The sequence below is a fragment of the Oreochromis aureus genome, linkage group 13 (assembly GCF_013358895.1).
Source record: "Oreochromis aureus strain Israel breed Guangdong linkage group 13, ZZ_aureus, whole genome shotgun sequence".
NCBI classification, from domain to species: Eukaryota; Metazoa; Chordata; class Actinopteri; order Cichliformes; family Cichlidae; genus Oreochromis; species Oreochromis aureus.
The window spans coordinates 34,383,945-34,402,413 of record NC_052954.1 but is presented as its reverse complement, the minus strand read 5'-3'; the positions used below and the strand labels follow the sequence as shown (position 1 = coordinate 34,402,413).

The 18,469-nt window shown below is 41.4% G+C and overlaps 1 protein-coding gene and 1 non-coding gene across 3 annotated transcripts in view; one reads left to right on the top strand and one right to left on the bottom strand.

Annotated features, from left to right (window-relative positions):
• Positions 1-5,659, bottom strand: part of usp54a (ubiquitin specific peptidase 54a) — a 43,727-nt gene extending 38,068 nt beyond the window's left edge. For both annotated transcript variants that reach the window (XM_039621825.1, XM_039621827.1), the window contains exon 1: positions 5,468-5,659. The gene's annotated coding sequence lies outside the window, so the exon portion shown is untranslated. The remainder of the gene's footprint in view (positions 1-5,467) is intronic.
• On the top strand, positions 1,609-1,682 carry trnat-cgu. The gene has a single exon. It is a non-coding gene; the product is annotated as a tRNA-Thr (tRNA).
• Positions 5,660-18,469: the final 12,810 nt, after the last annotated feature.

The window sequence follows — 18,469 nt, the reverse complement described above, 5'->3', positions numbered from 1 at the left end:
GCACAGATTTATACTATATCTGTTTGAGCCTGAAAGCTTCAGCAACAACTTCAAAGAAAAGATGAGAACAAAGGCTGGAAATCTGAAAACAGAGCGCACACGATGGGATCCAACATGGGACAGGGCTGTAAAGTTTCATTGGTTTAACAGCCTGAAGTGTGTGCCTACAGGGCTGGAAAAGCTGCAGTTCCTCTAGCATCCAGCAGAGGCAGCAGTGAGCCAGTGCTCATAGACTCCCATGTTAAAGCTTTTCAGCAGAAATAAACATGTTTACAGCCTGATACACAAACTGTTTGATCCCTGTAGATACTTTCACCTGTATTTTGTTTTACTCTAGTTTTTAAAGTGTTAGGGGTGAAGTAAACAATGCAGTATGGGTGTTTTTACCTTCACTTGGCTTTTTCTCGAATGACCCTGAAGCAATGCCTTCTACACAAACTGCTTCGGCATCTACAGAAATTTTCCTGCTTCACGGGAGGACACAGGAAGTACTATTTACATTCTGCTTTTTACCTTTTACAGTGTCCCAGCTTTTTGGGAAGAAGCAGTTGTGAGTTCAGCCACCTGTTCACTCATTTCAGAGTTTAATATTCATGCAAACACCACTCACCAGAATATAAACTCATTTCTTCATGTATCACTGCTGCAAAAATCTCCACTGTGTGCAGAAGGAAACATCTAATGTGACGTTCTCCAGTTCACAAACACGCCAGTTTGTTCATTTCCTGTGGTTTCCTCATGCCGGCGTGCTACTGTTGGACCGCGGGCGCCATCCAACGTGTTTTCAAACACTGTGAGTCACTTCCATCGCCTCACACACTGCAATCTGACAGCAACCATCCCTCCCCAAGTCTGAGATGATGAACAAAGCGCTCGCTGAAGTGAGAAAGATTCCAGCATAAAGAGTCTACACACACACACACACACACACACACACACACACTGCGGCTGCTTGTGTTTACTGGGGCACGAAACAGCTTCAACAATCACAGTCACTCCAACACCTGTCTCTCCAGGAGAAGTCAGGACTGCTCTTTTGTAACAAACTTCTGCAGAGTAGCTGGGGTTGGTACAGTGGCCCTGAGAGGTCAAACACACTGCAGCCTAACAAAACACATGCAAACAGAGAAACACTGCAAAAACACACAAAACACAATGCAAATAGAAAATAAGCCCACAGAAGTTTTAAAAAGTCAGGAAACAAAACAGAAACAAAGGAAGTGTTTTTGGGGAGGCAGAACAGTGACGGAACAGCTAACAGTGAACAGCTAACAGTGAACAGCTAACAGTGAATAGTATATAAATTATGATAACACACATTACTGCATCCTTTCCTCCCTCACAGCACTGATGAACCCTCTGTTTCCTTTAAGTGTGTCTCAGTGCGAGCCTCAGCGTGTTATGGTTTCTGGGCCTGTCTCAATATGCGTACTCGTGCATACTTGAGAATTGAGAAAGGGCTTCTGTCACTACTGCAGCTGGTCCGTCACATTATTGTGTCCCCAGAAACATTTCTGTTGTTTTATATGCTTTTGCAGAATTTGTTTCTTATTGCATGTGCTTTTTTAATATGTTGCAGTCAGGGCCATTACAGTGTGGGACTAACGTGGTGCTGTGGCTTAGCTGGCCAAAGCACCTGTCTCGTAAACAGGAGATCCTGGGTTCAAATCCCAGCAGTGCCTTGCCTCCCTACCAATGCCATTACATTTCATTAACGAGTGCTGATGGCGGGAAGCATTGGGAGTTATGCTTTCTCTCCTTCATTTCTAAGAAGAGAATATAATGAAAATTTAGACATGCACAAGACATCAATATTGGGTGAACAACCCTCAGAAGCTCCAGTAGGGGTTTAATGCCTGGGACCCTCCAGCATTTGTTCTAGAACTGAAGCAGTTGCTTGGATGACATGAAAAAAGGTTTTTAAAGTTCTCAAGAGTGCCGTGAGGTGGATAACTGAGGACATACACAGACTGCATGATTAACGCAGAGTGCATCAACACTCTGATGTAGATGGTTTCAAATGGAGAGCCCAAAGGCACTGCTGGGACTTGAACCCAGAGCTCCTGTTGACCATCTAAGCCACAACGCCTCCTTCAGGCTTCAGGGCTCCTTCTGAAGGTGGGTGGAGGTGCTGTGGTTCTGTCGGCGGCTATCAGGGCCAGCATTGAATCACAGTCTGAACCACTGCTGGAACTTTTCACAGAATTTATGGAAACCTCCAGCTTCACCCAGGTGCTGCACGATGATGGAACATGTCTGAAAGCCAACCACAGCAGGATCTGTGGCTTAACTGGTCAAAGCACTTATCTAGTAAACAGGAGATCCTGGGTTCAAATCCCAGCAGTGCCTTGCAATTCCTGGTACCTTATGTTAAAGATTGCTGAAGGTGCTGTGGTTCAGGTTTTTCCTGTTTCATTTGTAAGAAGAGGAGAGGTTAGACATCAGTGCAAAGGCACTGCTGGGATTTGAACCCTAGCAGGTGTTTTAACCAGCTAAGCCCCAGCAAAACTCTCTCCTACAATAACAGCTAAGCTTTTGACTATTAAGGCTACGTCCACACGTACCCGGGTATTTTTGAAAACGCAGATTTTTCTGTGCGTTTGCACCTTTCGTCCACACGTAAACGGCGTTTTCAGTAACTGAAAACGGAGATTTCTAAAAACGCCTGCCAGGGTGGATATTTTCGAAAACTCCGTTTTTGCATTTACGTGTGGACGAGAAAAACGGAGAAAACGCAGCGTCAAAGGTGTGCGCCTTTTTTGACGTCACACTGTGCGCCACGTTATTGTTTCGGTGAAATGAATTTCTACAATACTGTTAATTGTCCTCTCTGCAGTGTTTAAATGCTTATATATACACACACAGTTACTGTCCCTCCACACATACCACTCGGTTCTGCTTCTATGCCCCATCTTTGTTTACTATTTCCCACCGAGGCTTCTAGACTTCTGATTGGCCAACATTTCTACACGGTTAGGAATATATCGCCACCTGTTGCTTTGGCATGTTCCTAGCAGCGTTTTCCTTCATTTCTGTGTTTACATGTGGACGGGATTATTTTTTAAAACGAAAACGGAAAATCTCAGTTTTCAAAAATACCCGCGTACGTGTGGACGTAGCCTGAGACATTCCTACCAGTTAGGAATCATCAGTTAGAATATACAACGGACCCTTACAACACTTCAATCCAATTAATGGTATCACAGGAAAGGTGAGCTAAAGTGGCCCGAAGAGACGGTCACATGGCTGGAAAGGTTTCTCTGTGCAAAGAACAGATTTAGAACTGGATAAAGATGAAGAAGAGGAGAGGGGGAAGGCATGTTAGAAGGCAGTGAGAGAGAAGGAGAGGAAGGAGTTTGGAGGTGAGAGTCCGTATTTGTTTCCTTCTCTTAGCTGATCTGAAAATGCTTTCATGACATTCATAAATGCTGCAATACAACAACAGACATGACTGAAACTGAACACGAGCTGACCTTAAAGGAACGTCGGTCCTGTTAATAAAGCTCATGATGTGAATTTCGAGAGGCAACATCTGGAATAAAAGCAGATGTTCTTCCAGCAGTTTGATGTTCAGAGTTCAGCCGTGGGTTAAACAGCTTGTCGCTGAGTGTTGAACACACTTCAGCAGATTATGGCATGAAGCAGCAAACACACTGCTGATAAACTTTTAGATGATGTCGGTCAAACTTCCTCTGCTAAAGAAGGTAATAAAGGAAGCACTGAAGCGCCTTTCCTTAGAATTTGGGGAGTTCAAACAGCTGCAGATGCTACAGGATCACGTCACTCACTCAGGAACTTTCCTAAGAAAAACACGCCTGCATCCTGTTAGCAGACATCATCCCATGAGGAGTGATGGCTACAGCTCCCTCAGGTGTCGCCACCCTCGTATCGGAAACACACGGGAGTTTCCAGGATAAGTTTCCAACTTTGGAAGCTTTCACCTCACCTGGAAAACTATACCCATGTATTCACTGCCATCTTTACTGCACTTTTTATTATCCTTTTATTTCAATTTGATTATTTTTAAATGACTTTCTGACTTTATTAGAAAGTGGTGAAGGGTTAAAACTATACTCGCTGAAGCTGTAGAAGAACAATAATCCATGAGCAGGAAAGTAAACTGCAGTTTGGACCATTATTGCACGACACACACAGGCGAGTCAATAAAGTTTCACATAAAAACAGCACCAGTCAAACCTGCTAAACATTAACCTGCCTGTCATGTGACACCACGCTGCTATCACCTTGTTTTCATTTCACTATGACTACTTCCTGTATGACCTCGGCCTCACCGTTCCACTGCTCTGCATCGCTACTGTTTACTCTCACAATCATACGATGGTGACACAGCCAGGGGCAACTGTGCGTCATCGAGTGCTTTGTGTTGACAGACTGTTAGTCATCAGTTTGCTCTCAGGTGTTTCTGCCACACACTGACACCTGTAACAGTGATCTCTCACAGTTATACAGCGGTGAGCCGACCTGCAGCAGGAAGCTGAAGCCAAAGTGACGACCGAACCGAAGAAAAGTTGCAGAAATTTGAAGGCCAGGAGCATGCCGTTAATATGAACTGCATGATTAAAGCAGTGCGATTCTTAGAAATGATGCACTTGGACCCGACATGTATTCAGAATTTGCTGCTAGAGAATTTGTTCTTACCAACCAATCATCATCAGGCTAGCTCCTCAGGGAAGGAAAGACCCCTGAAGTGATTTGGTTATCCATAAAGTCGTCTCACGTTTCAAAGTGGTTAAAACAGTGATGCAATATAATGCTAGAGTGATGGGGGACACATGAACTCCTGCAAATTCATAAAAGGAACGGGTATTTAACCTGTGGTAGGGTTCTCAGCTTGGGGATGGTCCCGGGAATCACTGCTCAACCCTGTCATGTGAGCTGTTAAGAATGAGCCTTATGAAGAGCTGAAATGTCTTTGAGACCCTAACAATGCAGTGAGATGATCCTTTGTGACAGATGGATTACCGTAAAGGCTCCATTCAGTTTAAAAAATGTGCAGCTGATTATTACATTTTCAGCAACACAAACTAGTCTAACTCCTTTTGGAGGCACTTCTCTGCTGCTCCTCTCAGTGCTGACAGGATTGTGAATAACGAGCTTGGTGCCACTACGCTGAACAAACTGTGTAATTACACCATTTCTAAAGGCGTGCTCTTCTCCACATGACACTCTGATTACACCTGATGGCCGTCTGTCTGTCATGCTGTAAACTGAAGAACTACAGCTACATAAACCTGGCTGTAGTTTGGCTGTAAACCCTATTCAGAGTTTTTGCGGTTGTGAGGCGGCGTGAGGGGAACAGATGTGTTAGCAGATAGTGAGCTGAAGCATGCAAAACACCAAAGGAGCTCAGGACTAAGCTGGAGTTCAACAGTGAAGGTTTAAAGTAAAATCAGGTGAAATTTGAATGGAGTTTGGTGTGATCAGGTTGTTTCATTCAGTCTCTCACCTTAACACAGCAGCATTCAGATGCTCTCCTTCTCCTCTTCCTGCTTCTCGGCTGGGTCTCCTTCCTCAAACTGACACCTCCTCAGGGAGACAAACAGGAGCGATGGTCGCAGCTCTTCACCTCCTCCTTTATCTTCCTCCACGCTCAGCAGCCGTCTCCCAGGTGACTCAGCCAGAGAATGACATCATCCCTGTCAGCACACACACCTGTTTCCTCAAAAGCACCACCTCCCTCTGCCTCCACACACCTCCTCCCCCTGCACCCATGCACTTCCTGGATCTCTTAAAGGGACAGCATCCCTCTGGGTCAACAGGTGAGCCGCCCTGCTGCAGTAACATCCAGCTGTGCTGGAGTCATCAGTCAGGCATATTGATCTGTGATATTGATATTCTGTGTCTGCTGAAGGCCTCCTCTCCTCTGTGTTTGCTCTGATGCAGCGCTGATGTCAGAGGAAGACCACAGAAGAAGAAACTCAAGCTACTTTTAAATCATGATTAGACAAGGTGTGCTCAGCGCCACCTGCTGGTGCAGAAGTCTGGGGACTTGAATCAGATTTCAAACAACTCTGGATTAAAACATGACTTTAAAAACATCATTTTAAGATTGGTAGCTCCTTTCCACTCTGTAACAGCAGCTGGGAAATCTGTCAGATGATGGTGAGAGTCATTATCCACACATGGAGAAATCCTGGAAGAGTGCAACTCATCCAGGAGGCCACAGAAGAACCCGGAACAGCATCCAAAGCCCTGCAGGCCTCACTCGGCTCAGTTAAGGTCAGAGGTCATGAGTCAACAATGAGAAAGAGGTGGGGCAAAAATCGCCTCTGTGGGAGAGTCCGAGGAAAAAACCACTGCTGACATCCTGAAGGAGGATGTCCGCCCATCCCTTCGAGTCCTGAAGCTCAAGAGCACTCAGGCAGCAGGACAATGATCCAAACACAGCAGCAAGTCCACCTCTGATTGGCTCAGGAAGACTAAATGAAGGTTTTGGAGCGTCGAGTCAAAGTCTGTTCTTAAATCGCTGAGGTGCTTCAGCGTGACCTCCAACAGGTGTTCGTGCTGGAAAACCCTCCAATGTGTCTGAATCCAAACAGTCCCGTGAAGAAGGGCGGAGCAAACTTCCTCCACAGCACTGTTAGAGAAAAGTGGCCATCGTGGCCATATCTGTAACACACTGCTGTGCCTTGGGAATGAGCTTTGAACAGGTCTTGGTGATCTCCAGTGAGGGAGGAACTCTGGTACTGGTCCTGAACTGGTCTGAGAGTCTGAGGACAAAGTTTCCAGTTTCTGTCAAATCAACAACCACAAGGAGTAAATTTAGAAACCAATCAACATTCTTCAGGCTTCCACCTCATTTACTCAGCACAGTGTGTGTGTGTGTGTGTGTGTGTGTGTCACAGCTGCAGCACTTCTCCGTTTCACTGCTGTTTGTCTCGTCTCTGACGTGCAGATGCTGTTGGCTTATCCTCGTCTTCCTCTCGCTGCGCCTACGGGTGGTGATGTCAACATTTGAGAAGAAGAATAAAAATGAATGTGATGAAAAGATGAAGTGGCTCAGCCCGCTGTGGTGAGGTGTTTCTGTGAGAGCTGAACGTTGCAGATGTCACAGGTAATCCTGGAGCTCCTGTTCTGCACAGAGGACGGCCGTCAGGATGCTCTCGCTGAAGTGTGGCTGCGCAGACGGCAGCTCCTCTAAACCACACTGAGAGTTAGGCTACGTTCACACCGCAGGCGAAACCGCATATAATCCGACTTCTTTGACCCTATGCGTCCCATATCCGATCATGGTAGGACAGTGTGAACAGCACAAACGTGATATTTTCAAATCCGACCTGGGTCACTTTCGTATGTGGTACTGTAAAACCTAGACTTGTTTAGCATATGGGGAGACAATTCTATTCAAGCTAAATTTGATGGGTCGTATCGTAAACAGAGCGTGTTGTGTGTGACGTCTTCTTTTGCGCACACGGGCCGCTCTGAGGGCCGTGAACCGTTCACATTTTATTTGTAGTGTGAACAACCAGACAAAGAAAATTGGATTTGATCAAAAAATCGGATGTGAGCAATTTGACCTGCAGTGTGAACGTAGCTTAAGTGAAGTCTTTAATCAGAGGAAACCAAGGAGCAACAACAAAGCAAAGCAAACCTGTTTCAATTTTACACCATCAGAGCAATGACACCTGTACATGAGGACACATTTTTTCACACCCTTCAAAGTCAGCTCAGTGTTAGAGTTAATGTTCGAGTTTAATTTAGGTACCAGATGGTGGTCCATTCTCAGGCTATGAGAAAGGGGGACAAATTACAGTCAAACAGCTGTTACTTTTCCACAATGAGTGGACAGGTGAGATGATTTGGGCCCGTGCAGAGAAGGGCTAGAGGATACTCTGCAGCTGCAGGATGGAGGAAGAGCTCAAAGAAGATTCAAGGATGTAGGGAAGGAGGACGTGCAAAAGGTGGGTGTGACAGAGGAGGAGATGGAGGCAGATGATTCGCTGGAGACTTCTAAAGGAAGCAACCGAAGTGTGCCAACTCTGACCCAGCAGCCAAACTACAAAAACAACAGCATCACAAGAACCAGGACGAGGACAGATCGGATAGACGGACATACAGAGGTTAAATATCAGAGAGAAACCTTTCGTCGTTTCATTTCTTTCACATAGAAAAAAACTGCAACTGAACCAAAATGTGTCGCCATAAACCATGTGACAACATTCAGTTTGCTCATGTGATGATGTGTGTGAGGGCGGGAGCAACAAAAGTAGTTACAGGAAGAAGGTGCTGCGTTCTGGCCCAGTGGATAACACGAGAGTTTACGTTCATCTTACAGCTAGCTGCTAGCTACCCAGCTAGGTAACCTGCTGCATCCCAGAATGCAACACACGCCTGGCTTTTGGAGGTGTTTAGCTCAAATCTGGCACCTGCCAGCCTGCTCAGCTCTGTGGGGTTCATGAGTACTGAGGCCGGTATCACCTGAGTGATTCCACCAGACTAAACAGGTAAGAAAGTGTCCTCTGGCTTTCAGTCTCAGGTGGAGTTGTTGGGCTGGCTCTGCCTCTGCTGTGGGCGGAGTCTTCTATATCTGAATGGAGTAAACAAGTTCCTGGCATTTTAAGGCAGGATGGATTTCCAGATTGTCCTCGCCAATAGGGTGGTTACCTGTGGTCCTGTACCCCAGTTTATCTTTCATCTCTAGTTGTTAATTGGAGAGTGTCCCTGACAGTTGGTGTGGCAGCCCATCATCTCAGTGTTGGCAGTTTGAGTTGGATACACACATCCAAGGCCAAATATCCCGGATTCCCCACAGCTTTTTTTGACTTTCCATAATTAATCTATCAAATCTGGTCATTTTTGTCCGAGTCTTTCCAAACCCCGATCATTTCTGAACCTTTTTTCATCATGTTGGTCTGCTGATTCTACTCGTGTAGGTTTTACATCCTGGTGACCACAGGAAATAACCAAAGATCTGCTGTTCTTTCTCTCTCTCTCACACACAGGAAGAAGAAACCAATTACTGAAATATGCAAATGAAGGGAGCAGGTAATTATGATTTTCTCGCTAATTTTATATTTGTGATCAAACGCTGGCAAGAAGCAAGAAACACAGACGTGAAACCTGATCACATGACCCATCTAACACGCCCCCTTTAACCAGATCGCATCACTGTGAGTCAAAAGTGAGAAATCTGGGATATAAACCAGAAAGATGCACAATAACAAAAACAACCCCAAAGAGACGAGGAAGCTGGGTGTGTGCCACTCCTCCTCCTCCTCCTCCTCCTCCTCCCAGCAGGCTTCTCTGTGATGAGACTCTACAGCAGGAACTAAAACCAGGAGAAAAACAATTACATCATGATGCTTCACACACACACTCATCTAATGACAGCTTATTTCTGGCCCGTCTCCCATAGCGACCAGACTGCTCTCTGTCGCCACGGCAATAGAGCTGTAGCTCAGGACCACAGCTGAAACAAGAAAGAGCGGTGACTACATATACAGAGAAACTACTGACAGAAACACCATCACCTTCAGGAGGTCAGAGGTCACACAGAGGTTACAGAATGAGTCCATTTTGAAATTATATTTATAAAAACACAGGTAACAGATGTGATGCTGCTTCTGAAACGTCAACGGGCTGAGCCCCGTCAGCTAAAACTAACCACTAACGTGACACTTAGTCTAGAGCAGCTTTGTTGCTAATAATGCTATAACAACACAAACAAATATTCACTGTGAATCCACTGTGTTAATTTTAGCTTGTGCTTTTGTTTTATGGTTCTTATTCTGCCATTGTTTTACTAAGTGTTTTATCCTATTGTAAAGTGTCCTTGGGTGACTTGAAAGGCGCTCATAAATAAAATTCATTATTATTATTATTATTATTATTACAAACACACACACACACACACACACACACACACACACAGTGTGTGAAAGCATTCCTGGGAACGGAGTGTCTGTACGTAACCTTTATTCAGTTGCTAATTTTACACAACAATGCAACAATACTCACACGCTCATTAGCGATGCAGAGAGGTTCACACTCTCAGAGCTGTTTCTGCTCTGCAGCTGCTCAGACTTCTGGTGTCGTCACGTTCACACACTTTAACCTGCTGAAAATGAACTGTGAGCAGAGAAGACTGAAGTTGTGCAGCAGCTGAGCTAAACCTGACTTCCAGCTCCTGCCTAGAGATGCCCAGAGATGGGCAGTTACAAGTAATGCTTTACTGTAATGCGATTACTTTTTTCAAGTAATGAGTAATGTAAGGGATATGCTGGAATATGCAAAAAATAGGTTTAAATGTTAAACACATTTCTTCAAGTCAAAGACTGTTGCATATAATTAAATTTTTGCTTGACGCAATGCGCATGAATTTAAAAGATTAAAACTAATAAAACAATTTTTTTAAAGGGATTTTTTCCATTTGATTCAATTTTATATGATGGATTATGCAGAAAAACTAGAATTGGGCTGAAAGGTCTATTTCTGTATTACGTATTCAGGTTGTGTATCGTGTTTTTAAAAAGTAAGTAATTAAGTAATTAATTACCTTTGAAAAAAAGTGATCAGAAAAGTAACAGAATTACTTTTTTGGAGAAGTAATCAGTAATTAGTCACTAATTTGACCAACACTGCACTGTAAAATCTAACTTGTTGTTTCAACTTAAAAATATCAGGTACAGGGCTGCCTTAAAATTTTAAGTTAAGTCAAGAAATAGAGTTTGTTCTTATAACACAACCAATTGTTATCTTAATGAAAAATCACATGTTGTCTAAACTTTCGTCTTAGTTTAGTTGACTGAGATTTGTTAGTCAGTTCAACTCCTTTAATTGTCATTTTTACTTGGGAAAACCCTTTCAGCTAAATTAAAATAATCTATTGTTTAAACTCTTGTCCTAGTTCAGTTGACTTGGGTTTTTTAGTTAATTCAAATACTTTAGTAGTTCTTTTAACTTAGGAATCTATTTTAGCTTAACTAACATAATCTGTTAGCTAAGTTGATTTAAGTTTATTAATTAACTGAGCTCCTTAAGGTAGCTGAGTGAACTTGTAAATCAGTTTCATTTTAATTATCAGAGTTGATTGACTGGATGTAAAGAAAATGTGTATTAAACATCTTAAGTTTTGTTTTTGTTTTTTAGCTTTCTAACATCCATTTCAGCAAAACTACCTGTTAGGTTCATCTTAGATCTCAGGTTTAAATATCTACATTCCTTTAAATTAATTTTCTGTTGTTTACAGAAAAAAAATAAAACCCCCACAGATTCCATTAAAGTGTATCTGATCATTTCATACAGAAAGTTTGTTTTAAGAACATGACAAGACAATTACTCATGAGCACCCAACATTCACCATTTATTGTGCCATCTTAGTCATCTGAGAAACAGAAAAATCAGTGACGTAGCTCATCAGGCTCACAATCCATCAAAACTCAAAGGCTGCTCCTGTGAAACAATAAATTTGAACTTGGTCTTGAGCCCAGTTTGGGTGAAGATTAAATTCTGACCAATACTCTAGGAGCAGTAGTGATTCTTGTGAAGTAACAACATAAAGTCTGCATTAATGTAATGTATCAACGGGACACTCGCTATTTTAGAAAAGTTATTCTTTACATTTGCAAAATGTTTAAACTTCATTGTGCTCAGTCACACCTGTTAGCATAAAACTTGAAATATTAAAATAGTACAAAACCTTTGATAAGTGACAGTAAAGATCAGTTTATAACAACTAAGACATCAAACTCTTGTACTTGTCTTCGTTTACAATTGCAACAAATTCCACAGAACCAATATCTCTGAAAATGAGTGCAGGCTTCTGAAACATTTGATAATATGGATATTTCAGAAACATCAGTTTGAGTCTGCTCAATTGCAAAACAAAGGAAAAACTACTGACTTGCATGAGATAAGCATCTGCAAAGTCCACCATTATATTGTTGTTCACATAAGTTTCTTAAACCATGAACAAATGAGCAATTGTCTAATCTGGAATGTAAAGTGTAGTCATTTAGTGACATACAAAAGTGAGAATGAGAACTTGCAAGAATAAAAAAACAAACAGTAAAATAAAACTGTCCTTAACACTAAGGAACATACAATTACAGTTCTGCATGGCTTTCTGCAAGAGTCTGTTTCTTAGACCATGCACTAGTGAGATGCACTGCCTTCCACCAATGTTCATTAGGACGTTCTGAATGACTTCAAAGATGTCCTTAAGTTCCTTTGGATAGTCTATGTTGAGGGCAAAAGAAGGCCCATCAGCATGGAAATGGCACTTGAGACATTCCTCAGATTAGACAGGATTACTGCCGCCTCAAGGACGACCAACACATCGATGATGTCTTCTTCTTTCACCATCGCAATGCCAACTTTCATCCTCTTAGAAAACGTGTCTTCAATACCTGTCGGCTATAAAAGGGTTCAAAGACAAAAAAACCAAACAAAATTACACAATTACAATTACACAATATCCCTTGTGCTTAAGAATTCATGTCTTTCCAAAGAAGAGCCATACTGATGCTTTGGATGATGGTGATTGGCTTTTGGGTAACACTTATTAGTAGTTAAAGTTTTTCAGAATGAGATATGCACCCCATGTTACAAATCCATTTCTTGCTTTAAACAAAGACCATGTTCATAAATAACTGAGCATGTCTTCAATTGCAGAATTCAAACAAAATTTTCAATTTAAATGGTAAATGGCCTGTATTTGTATAGTGCTTTACTAGTCCCCTAAGGACTCCAAAGTGCTTTACACATTCAGTCATTCACACACATGGGTGGATGACTGAATCGTGACTCAAGAGTTGACAGTTAGCCTTATAATCGGAAGGTTGCGGGTTCGAGCCCCGGCTCCGACAGTTTCAGTCGTTGTGTCCTTGGGCAAGACACTTCACCTGTTGCCTACTGGTGGTGGTCAGAGGGCCGGTGGTGCCAGTGTCCGGCAGCCTCGCCTCTGTCAGTGCGCCCCAGGGTGGCTGTGGCTACAATGTAGCTTGCCATCACCAGTGTGTGAATTTAAATCTCACGTATGCTAAATATTGGCTGTGCTCTAAACCAAATCTGGCTGAGAATACATGAAATGTGCAAACTGCAGCTACACTACAGGATCAGATTGTGGCTCCATAGACAATGCTTCTTTAATCAGTTTATTGATTAAAGTTTATTTTTCCCCTATATTAACAGCATGAAAAAGAGCATATAGACATGGCTGAACAGGTTGCATAATTGGCACTGAATATCAACATCCACCTTTACCCGGCTGCCCAATGACTCTGGGCCAGTAACCTTTAATTGCTTACCCAGTCTACACAGTCTCTTTTCCAGGGTCCAGGACATTTCACCAAAGTATTGCCCCCACAGCTGTAGCAGCCACTGCAGCCCCTTAAATATCCTAATATCTCTGCCATTACAATATACAATGTGAGAAATCAAACGTAAAGCTGAAGTGAACAGTACAGCAGCGAAATGTCAAAGACCCTGGTGAAGACATGAATAAACACAAGACACTAATAATATCAATGCTAGCTTGCCAGTTAGTTTCTCTGAAACCCAGACCAAATCCAGTGTCAAAGATCTTGTAATAATACATTTGGTGAGGAAAAAGTACACATGTTATCATGTGGCATCTATTGTTTCATAGATGCCACATGTTTCATTAAAATCCACTGTGGTGCTGTCATTATTAAATTTACTAAAAGAAACAATGCTAACCTTCACAGTCTTGAAAGTGTGTGAGGATCTGCCTTTAGAAAATGAGGTCCTCTGTCCTCTTCCTTTGTGTAGGGCTCTGGTCAAAGAAGTCAAAAGAAAACAAAAACACTTTTTAAACAGTGTTTATGAAGCATGTAGACAGCCCCAAATTCACAGCTTTTTGATACATGATTCCATCAATATATGATTATCATTGGAGATTTTGAATCAGGCTTATCAGGACATTCAAGTAGAATATGATATCCAACCTACCACCAATATACACAGATTCTGTAAAAGTTACCACACTAAATGTCCAGTTGTGAAATATGATGACAGACTTTACTTATCAGCTTTCTTTCAATGAGTTCATCAGTTGAACTGGATAACCTAAAACTTAAACAAAGGATTAGATTTCGCAGTTGAACACTTACATCATCACCGAAGCATCTTATGAGCCTAGTTAGCCCTCCTATGCCACTCTTGATTTTGTACAGCTCCACGAACCTCTCCATAATGGTCAAGCACAGCAAAAAAAGGAACCCTTTCAGGCCAACAGATGTAAGACGGGCAAATTCTGCTTCAACCTGAGCAATAGAAGAAGAGGGGTGGAGAGTGCAGGCAGAATAAAAAAAGATTCTTTGAGACCCAAATTCAAGCAAACAGTCATCTGAGGCCCATTAGAGAAAACACAAACACACAAAAAAGCAAACAAACAAAAGATGCACTTTGCCGTTCAGCAAACAAAGAAGTTCAGAGAACAATAAGCTCAAAATCTTTTAAAGTAGAATGATTGTGAAAATGGCTTATGTGATGTAAAACTTTAGTAAACGTGCGATTAAAAGAACACTAAAAGGACAAGTAACAGTTTCCTTATTCCTCAGATGTTTACCTTGATGAGCAATACTGTTTTAGTCCAACTGCCTCATTAAAGTTACACAACAGGCTTTTTACATTAAAGCCAGCAAGTCCATTACATACTCCCTTTTAGATCTGAAATACTGTGCACATTCTGTGTATATGTAGTGGACAGCAATTTACCCAAAAGAGCGCAAAGTTTGCAAGTCCACCTCATTTAAATGACAAAGTCAGATGTGATCATCTAGACCTGTGAAAATAAATTAATGACAAACTTGCAGTTATGGATGTTATTACAACCACAAGAACCTAAACAGTCTGCTCCATTGCTTTTGTTAATGAATCATTTGTTGGTAACACGTCTGAATATTTAGTTTATGCCACCTGCATGCAATCATCAATAGTGCCATATTACTTCTTAAGAAGTACCCTGACACTACAATCTTTATATCATTTGTTCTACGGAGCTATTAAGTTACAATATAATCTGTGGTGTTTCCAGTATGACAAAATGCACAAATTGTAACTTACCATTTGACTCCACTGACAAAAATAAATCCCCAGCATCAAGTTTGGCTTCACAGACCTAAAATAAGTAAAATAAAAATATATGTTATAATTATATTGTTTTCGCCATTTATTCATGTTTGCTAATTTTCTGACATATAAACAATGTTAGTTTTGTTACAATACAGAGAATGCAGTTTAATTAAAAGGTAAATTATGCAAAAAAAATAAAATAAATAAACTTCTGCAGTATACCATGCCAAAAATCAGTGTCTCTGATGCCAATTATTTTATCACTACAGCTCTTTTAGTATGGAAACTCACACAATCTAGTCGTACTGATCACAAGAGTTCAAAAATAAGTCAAAATAGTGAGCTGTTGTTAAGCATAAAGCATTTCAGGGTAACAAATAACTGCACAATAGAATTAAAGCAAAAAATAAACACACTGGAGGACTATCTGATAAAAACTAATATAATGCTGGTTTGTAGACCATATTTTGTCTCAGTCCTCAGTGCACTCTTGCAGCTTAGCATGCAGCAGTTAATAACAACTTAAGTGATTACATAGGGGTAAACAGATGACAACAAGCATAGCAGTCCTGCCAAAAAGTTCTTTTTGAACCCAGTCAGTTATTGGAAATATTGCCAAAATGAACTTCCACCAAAATACAACAGCCTGTGAACTTGAAAGAAATTTACAAGTACAGAGACAATATGAAATAAGCTTTATTAATTAGCCGAGTTAGCTTGCTAATATCGCAACAGTGGTTGAGTGCACAACCTTAAAGCTAGCGGCACAATACTTGTGATTTGGTCAGTGCCACATTAAACCAATAAAAAGGCCATGTGTCAGTTTATTAGGTCAAGTTTGGTCATGACACACAAGCTGGACCTTGTCGGCTAAAGTTACATTAGCTAAAGCAAACATTTCGGTAAAGAGAAAAACACACATCATGCCATAAATTCAAAACATGTTCCAACTTTTGTAGCTCTCTTTCCTTATAGTTATAACCAATGTTACTCACCTTGAAAGCATATTCCAAAGAAGACGACTAGAAAACGTCCAAGTAAAGTGAGCATGTCGTTAACCGCCAATTCCCCATGATGCACCTCGGTAGCAGTCACGTGAGGCAGTTTTGAATCCTGCTGTGCTCAACTTACCCACGTTGTCAAGTTCACATAAGTTTCTGATTTAGCTGGACATGAGTTTTCAAGTTAGCTTTTTTGGTGTAATTGGGACGTTTTTAACTTGTAATTCTATGTGTTATAACAACAACTTCAGTCATCTATCGTCAAACTGATATAGAATAATATGTTGAAATAACAAACATCTAGAATTACATTTTACAGTGTGCTCATCAAAGTCAAAGATGTGCTTCATTTGGGAATTTAAATTCTGTATAAAACATAACCACATTTTTAATTGTTAATAAAAAAAGTACCTTCACGACTCATTTTGGAGATGTATGTTGTTCTGCTGTTGGGCTGCAGATACTAACAGTGTAAAAGTGAGAGCTGCCTTCTATCTGCCATCCAGCAGGGGGCGACTCTCGGCACAAAACTCTGCTGATCTTTCCGGTCAGCAAATTCCCATGTGATGAGTTTCTTGTTTGAGGTTTGACTGAATGAAACATGCAGTTGATTAATCGGGGTAACTTTGTGCTGAACATTTCGGGGGGGTCAAGATCTCTGTCTAGCTAAATAAATAAATCTGGGTAAATTCCCAGATGATTAAACATGCAACTATTTTGCTGGTAATACCTGAAATAAGTAAAGAAAATCAACAGCCTATTTATGCAAGATAATTAATAATTTTATTTATTTATTTATCTCATTATTGGGGGTGTCATAACCCCCCTAACTGCCCTGGAAATTACGCCCCTGAGTTGATTTAGGAGATGATGGTCTTGTTAGAGTCAGAGAGAAGTAGGAAACAGGAAACAGGAAGCAGAGCAGCATACATGAAGAGGAAACCTTTTGTGATCCGGTCTTTAAGTGATGATGTGAAAACTCCTGCTTCTGGGCCTAAAGCAGTCTGCGTTTAATATGGCTTTTGTGTTGTTATCATGTTTAATGTTTTGTATTTTCTTCTATTTAATCTCAAAAAGCTCCTAAAAACAGTCAGTGATCACTGTTGACCTCCCTCGGCTTTTATTACCACTAATCATTTATTTAAGCTCAGTTTTTAAACCCTTACGATGTAACTACAGCACAGCCCATGCAGCAGTATATTAATGACTAACCTGGTATTGTGGATGGATTATCTCAGTTGTTCTCCTGACTGAAGTTTGGTCCGTTTACAGCATCCTGCCATGCGATTGCATTTGTCCCTAACCATCGAGAACACTCACGTTAACTTTTATCTAGTGGAAAAAAGTTAGCGTGTTTATATTATGCTAACATAGCTGTGTTATATCACCATTATATACATCATTATATACCAGCTAGCCAAACTTCAGTAACCCTACAAACGTCACTGCTGTTTAGTTTTCTGTCTTCATTTATGTTGGAAGTGATAGCAGAGCTGTACGTTTGAATTTGTTTCCAAAATCCCTCAGTCAGGACATGCTATATTGTATTTAGATGGAAGCTAGCGAGCTAACTTCCTGCTAACTTCTAACTCCGTTAAATGTCATAAATTCCGTTTTCATTCCGTTTTCCGTCTTCATGGATGCCTGGATGTTAAACTCAATTGTTACACCTGGTAGAGCAGAACGCTGATCATTTTATTACAGATGAAAGACTTTAGACAGTTTTTCAACTCCCAGTAATGCCACAGTGATCGTTTGATATATGGACCTGCAGCAGAGTTTAGACCCAGACACGGCCAGTGACGTCAGACTTAAAGACCGGATTGGTGAGTCTCCCCTGTGTGAACACAGAGTCCCTCAGATTAAAAGTCAGAACCTAAATGCTCAGCTCGAGTCTTCAGATGTAGTAAAGTCGTTCCAGTCCTTCAGTTCACTTCATTATTCCCATCTGTTACTGGGTTGACCTTTACTTTGACGCGTGTACCACGGCTTGCTTTTGATATGCTGCTTTAATATTCTTGTTATTGCCCTAATTTTTCTCATGATATTCTATATATGTATCTTAATGTTTTTGTAGACTTTCAGTTTTGAATTCTTTCTTCTGCACGTTGAGTAGAGCTGCTAGGGTGTCCTTTCCTGTGTAGCCACACCCATCCAGCAGGAGGCGCTTTGGCTTAGCTTATGAACAGGAGATCCTGGGTTCAAATCCCAGCAGTGCCTTGCCTCCCTACCAATGCCATTACATTTCATTAACGAGTGCTGATGGCGGGAAGCATTGGGAGTTATGCTTTCTCTCCTTCATTTCTAAGAAGAGGATATAATGAAAATTTAGACATGCCCAAGACATCAATATCGGGTGAACAACCCTCAGAAGCTCCAGTAGGGGTTTAATGCCTGGGACCCTCCAGCAT